The sequence below is a fragment of the Pleurodeles waltl genome, chromosome 12 (genome assembly GCF_031143425.1).
Source record: "Pleurodeles waltl isolate 20211129_DDA chromosome 12, aPleWal1.hap1.20221129, whole genome shotgun sequence".
Taxonomy (NCBI): Eukaryota; Metazoa; Chordata; class Amphibia; order Caudata; family Salamandridae; genus Pleurodeles; species Pleurodeles waltl.
The window spans coordinates 668,297,647-668,304,192 of NC_090451.1; positions in this window are offsets into that span (position 1 = coordinate 668,297,647).

Here is a 6,546-nt window from a genome sequence, read left to right on the forward strand (position 1 = left end):
TCAAAGCATAGGTGTGGATGTATGGGCCATGACGAGGAAGTACAGGAGTAGGGGTAATGGGAATCGACAATCAAATTCCATACAGACCAGGTGTACCAAAGCAGAAAAACTGGCTTCTGATCATTCTCTCTTAGAATCCAGGCTGTAAACGTTGATGACCTGGACTTGCAAATGTGCGGATATATTAGTGGTATGGAACTTATGGGGATGTCTTACGTAGCTGCTCAGTGTGTATGTATTATCTTTTCGATTGGCCGATAGTGGTAGGCAATAGGGCACCCAACATAGCTTTTGACCCTCAGGCTCATGTAATTACGAAAATCAAAGAAGAGATGTATTTGGAGGTTTGCTTCAACAGGGGATGTTTTACGGCTAGCGATGCTGCCTGGACATCGATTAGGGCAGTCTGGGGTGGCACATGATACCCTTGACTTGACCTTGCTATGACTTGTCTAGAGAAAAGGAAATATACGTAAAGAGACCTTTGGGAGCTCTGTTTCCTTCCTGCCATTTCCAATCCTGGACCTCCTCCTAATTCCTGAGGACCAAACAAAAGGACATACTTCTGCTGGCTCAGGAAGCTGGATAAACGAGCAGCATAATCACAGCTGTATGGATGGAAATTATATTTTCTGGGACGACACAGCACTTCTGCATAATTGAAACATACTTATGTCTACCGTGTGTGGAGGTAACTTTACATCAGAGGTAATCGCGTTTGCAGAAGGCAGAGATATTTCCTGTCCGCATGTGCCCTTCTTAGACATTTTGTCATCACCTGTAAGAGTTTGCAAAAAAAGGCAACTTAAAAAAGCAAAAGAAACATTAAGACCTCCATCCAAGAGGTTTGACAACATCCATCATTGTAATCCCAGTTTGCCCCACTCTGAGAGTTGCATAGCCTTCCCTTTCCTCCTTCTGGTGCTGTCTGCTCTATAAGAAACACCTCAGAATTTGTTTCATTGATGCAGTGCCAATTGTCATACATTCAGTTCTGGATCATACTGAAGATGTTATTGATTTTACACTGTTCCAGGTCAGGACTTTTTGGTTTATTGCGTTTTAAAGACTCAAGTATGCCAAACGCTGTACGGGCTCATCAAATGTGAATCAACTAATCCAGTGGGTGTGCGCTGTAATGGTAGCCTTGTGATTTACTGAATGGAGGTGCCAGTTTGTCTCTCTCTTATCAATGGCTTTGGAAGTAAATGTAGTCAGTTCAGGGTACCGGCGAGACAGACCCTCCAGGAAAGGCAGCTCCTAAGACATAAGTTAAGGTCAGGGAACACAGGGGAAACATAACATCAAGCAGCAAACTTTGTTCCCACATGACCTATTTACATTAATAAGTGGAGTATATCCAACCCAGTCTCTGACCCGAATGCTTATGCAAAGCACACATTCAGGCCATCGTCAATCTTTATTCGATCATCAGCTGACCATAAAAGAAGAACAACACAAACTTGCATAAAACAGATCACAAAAAACATTGCAAATTAGTTTTAAAAGCACAAAATAGAGGAGGGTTCTTAAATCACAATACAATTGATGACCTCAGCCGTATAGTACACTGTACAAAGATGCAGTTAAAGGAGATATCCTCACCTTTGGCAGTGACTGCAGAAACTCCATAGCAGCCCTGCATTTTCTAGAATTGGCCTGTTTAAAAAAAAAAAAAAAAAAAAAAGGTAAAATAAGCAGCTATATTAATGATATATAAAACTAACAAAAAAAGTATAAAGTGCAATGTGTTTTGTGCAGAGCAGCCATCATGTGGGCATGCAAGAAAGTTAGCAATATTTGTGTCCTTCGTAGGATCAGCCGCTAGGAAATAGACTTTGTTCAGCCTTAGTCTTGTTATCAAAAACCTGTGATGCAACTTGATCACCCAGGTTAAGTATGGCTCAATGCCAGGGCTAGTAAAGATGTGGCATGTGCCAGAACAGTGGGCTTGCTAGTTTCTTTTTGGATTCTCTCTTCAGTACACTTAGCTAAAAAACATTGCCCTCCGTGTTCTAGAAAAGATGGCCTCTTAGATTTCTGGGGTCTCAAACTAGTCATTTAAATTCAGGCAGATACAGATGTGTATGTATGAGATCCAATGTAGTTTCAAATATTCCAGCTTTTAGACAGTCAACAAAAACCACCTGGTTAAAATAAGTTTTGCACTTAGTCTGGATCTTGATCCATACCATAAGTAGTTTCAGCTTAAGAATATCACTGCTATAACCTAGTCCAGCTTCAGAGTGACAGATATAAGTGCTAGTGGATTTTGACACAGCCAACAATCTTCTGACAAAACCATTTTCAACCCTCCCCAGCCCATATTGGTCACTATGGCCCAGATTTAAGAGGGCCTAGCACTACCTTAGTCAATTTTTTTTACGCTAAGGCAGCTTTAAGGTGGCCTTTTCCCTGCACCATATTTACAAAGTGGTGCAATGCAAGCATTACTCCGCTTTGTAACCATTTGCGCAACATTAAACCTGCGCCAGGCATAATGTATGCAAAGGGAGTGTCCCCCCCCATTAGGGGGGGCGAAAAAATGGCCCAAAGAAATCTAAGAAATTTCTTTGCGTCATTTTTTCCGGCACTTATTACACCTGCTCAGAGCAGGCGTTAAGAGGGGGAACACCACTGTTTACCATGGGCCCGTATGTACGGTGCAGATGTTGCCAAAATGTTGGATCTAACCCTGAACAGTACATCAATAGCATCAAAAAAGTTTACGCAATTGCCCCCTACCCTGGCCATGGTGCTCTGTATAAGATATGGCATAAACATGGTGGCAATAAGGGGGGGGGCAAGGAAAGTGACGCTGCACTTGGTGCAGCGCCACTTTACCTAATTCTGCCCCTAAATCCTCTGACAACAGCCCTATAAACTGCATTTGTGCAACAATTTGCCTTATATATTGTTATAATAATATTTCTGATGGGCTTGTTGCTTACACACAAAACTGACGACCACTTCTGTGGTTCTTGCTAGAGCAGTAGCTCTGGTAGTTTTCAGTGGGCTCCAGGTAAGTTTCTCATCAACAATATCCCAAAATATGGATATGTAGGGACAGTGCTAAATTTTTTAATATTCACCCTAAAGGGGATATCTTTTCTTCTTTTGGGATCCATAGTCCATCATGTGGGTTTTTGCTTGAATGACCTTGCGATCCAGGCTAGCCATGAAAGCACAAATTTGGTCAAGCAGTCGCTGCAGGCCAGTCACAGCCTTAGCTAATAAGACTATATCATCAGCGTAGATCAATGCTGGAACACTGCGATTACCCACACGCAGGCAATCCACATTAAGGTGGAATAATAGTTCTTCTAGGCCGTTGACATATAGAGAAAAGAGAGAGGGTGCCAGCCTATAGCAATTTTAAAGGGTTCAGTTGTCTCTTCCCTCCCCCCCCCCCCATTCAGATCGATACCACACATTAGCAGTCACCTATAGGTTGAGTTCTCTCAAATAGTACTGTGTTCCCCTTTAGCCAAGGTTCTGTCGTAATACTCCAGAGCTTAGGTCTATTGAGTGAGTCAAAAGCTGAACTCAGATTCATAAATTCTAAATGCACCTTGGCCACTGTGCAATTGTTTATTCAAAGATATAAATTAAGCCACTGCTCTACTGTCCAAGACCAGAACAAAGGCCAAATTAAATCTCAAAGCACATTGCGTTCGCTCGCTCAAGTTTATAAGCACTCCAACAGAATCCTTCCCATTATTTTAGCATTTGAACTGATCAGCGATATCGGATGATAGCACTGCGGGTATACCTTGGAGCCTTTTTTAAAAATGGGAACATTAGTCACATGGGAGCAGGCCTTGAGAGGACCCATTATTAAGGAAACCTTAACAACATTAGTCAAAAGTTAAGCCCACAAAGGCATATTTGCCTTAAAAAGGTCAGCTGGTATCGCATCCTGCCCAGGAATGTGTTCTGCAGGGCATCTACTGATTGCATCTAACATATCACTCAATTCAATCTCAAGTTTTGGAAGTAGCGTGGGAAAAGACGAGGATGGAGAAGAAGAAGAAACTGGAGAAGCTTTTGATGAAGTTGCCACCTTCTCAGTGGGAATAGATCCTTCCATAGAGGTAGGGCCTAAATCTAACTGAGTAAAGTGTGACCCTGTTGCTGGTGGCATCACTGTGTCAAGCCCAGTCTGCTGGGCTTTCTCAAAATAATTATGATTCAGTGTCTGCCAAAAGGTTTTACTACCTTTAAGGTCACAAGCCAATACTAAGGAATAATATGCTTCCTCGTTAATGATCTTTTTCTGGGTCCCTAACACCACCTTGTACGCCTTCCTGCAGTTATGTGTGCGCTCTAAATTCCTAGGAACTTCTTTGAGTGCTATCAGCATGACGGTGTCAAACCATTTGACTTGCTTCCTGTTATTAAGTCTTATTGAGACTATAAGCATATTGCATGCCGCAGCACAGATTCTATCAAAACTCTTAAGTAGCTCGGCCCCGCTCAATATTGATATTTTCACCGAGGCACAACAGGAAATCAGGAAGTGTTGAGCCCATTAAAGCGGACAATAAATAATCATTGTCAACCTTTGCCAAAATCTTAATCGCCCCTTTTATTGTTCGCATAGGTCAGTGGTAAAAGTTTGACCTCCAATTGTCTCTTAGCAAAGAAAGCACTGCGAATTGATCTGGGTATAAGCCTATGACATTACATATCTTATTGATTTTTTTTATATATATATATATATATATATATATATATATATATATATATGCCACATTTTATTTTGGTTTATATCATTTTCATAAACTCATATAAAAAATCATATAAACATCCATTGTATCTCAGAATTGCATCATGTGGTTCATTAGGCTATCACAAAATGCAATACAAGTTTGAAAACAAATTTGATTTACATTATATTTGGGTCAGAGACTGGGTCAAATATGTTTCCATTATGAATATAATTAAATAGGTCATGAGAGAACAATGTTTTGCTGTTTGATACTAGTGCGACAGAGGCACGGTGCCAGGCCAAACCTTCTGGCTCAAAAAGATAAAACCCTGCAAATAAATGTGATCACTTGGGTTGCACGTGAGCTCTGTTGTATGCTGACCACAGAGCACGTCAAGCGCCCTGCGTTGATGGGGGCTCTGCCACACCATCTGAAGTCTCTGTGACTGTGTACACTTGTCATTCACAATTGAGTTGGGGCTAAAGTTGTTTCCTTTTCCTTGTACAGGGAGTATCAGGACAACTGAACCAGTGTTTAAAGTGCAAATTCTGAAGCCTACTGTTGACTTTTTCTGAACTGGTGATGGTCTGATGCATAGGAAGTGGACCACTAAAGCATTGTGCCATAGAGCCCCATATGGGTGGTGATGATGCATGTCGTGCACTGTGGTCTTGTGTGGTGAGTTAGGGGGTTATTACAACTTTGGAGGAGGTGTTAATCCGTCCCAAAAGTGATGGTAAAGTGACGGATATACCACCAGCCGTATTACGAGTCCATTATATCCTATGGAACTCGTAATACGGCTGGTGGTATATCCATCACTTTACCGACACTTTTGGGACGGATTAACACCTCCTCCAAAGTTGTAATAACCCCCTTAGTGTTTTCAAATGCTGAAGCTGTACTTCGAAGCAAGCCTCATCTTGGTTGTTGATCTGTAGAAAGTTGTTTACCACTTGCTGTAGATATTTTGGTGCTACAATCATGAATCATGGCCTGCAATTGTGAAGGACGTGGGCGCTGACCTTTGGGTCCTGCAGTTGGTTAGCCACATCCTTCTATATTATCTCGTAGAGAAATGGAAGCCCTGAATGGGGTGTAGCTAGCAAAATCATCAAGGGGCTTTTTCAGTGGAATCTATGGAGGTTTGAGGGTATCAAGAAAGATGTTTTTGGGGATATTAACTATGTTGGGGTGTTCTGCAGTGCTTTGTACAAGTACAAATGTAGTAGTAAATGTTTATTAGTGAAACACCCAAATATCCCCCAAGTTTAAAAGTTAAATGTGTAGGGATTTCTTTTTCTTCACAGCATTGTGGGTAAAACTCTAAAATCAGGATCCCATGTGTGGGATAATTGCTGCATGAAGTAAATAATCCACTGTATAATTGGCACACCTCCCTATTTTCTCTAGACCTATTCCATCAGAAAAAAACTGGTAAAACTTCCCAGGTGAGAAGGGTCAGAAAACAAAATGAAATATGCGGTAATCTGTGAGGTAAACACGGATTCCACATGTTAAGCCTGATTACGACTTGCGAAACTCGTAGTTGATAGTGTTTGGTCTTAAGAACATAACTCAAGCTTCATACATATATTTACAACAATGTGTGTAATCTATACATTACATATGGTACAGAACCTGGGCATGCGTAACCAAGCAGAGCCGTGAAGAGCCATCTGATATGTAACCAAATAGGGCAGCATGTCATTATATGAGAGAGAGTCTCAGTTTACAAGTTTCTAGTCTTGCAGCACACTGGACTTGGTCCATCTTCTCAAAACCTCATTCAATTCATGAACATTAACCCTTGCCTTCAAATAAACTGTGAGTA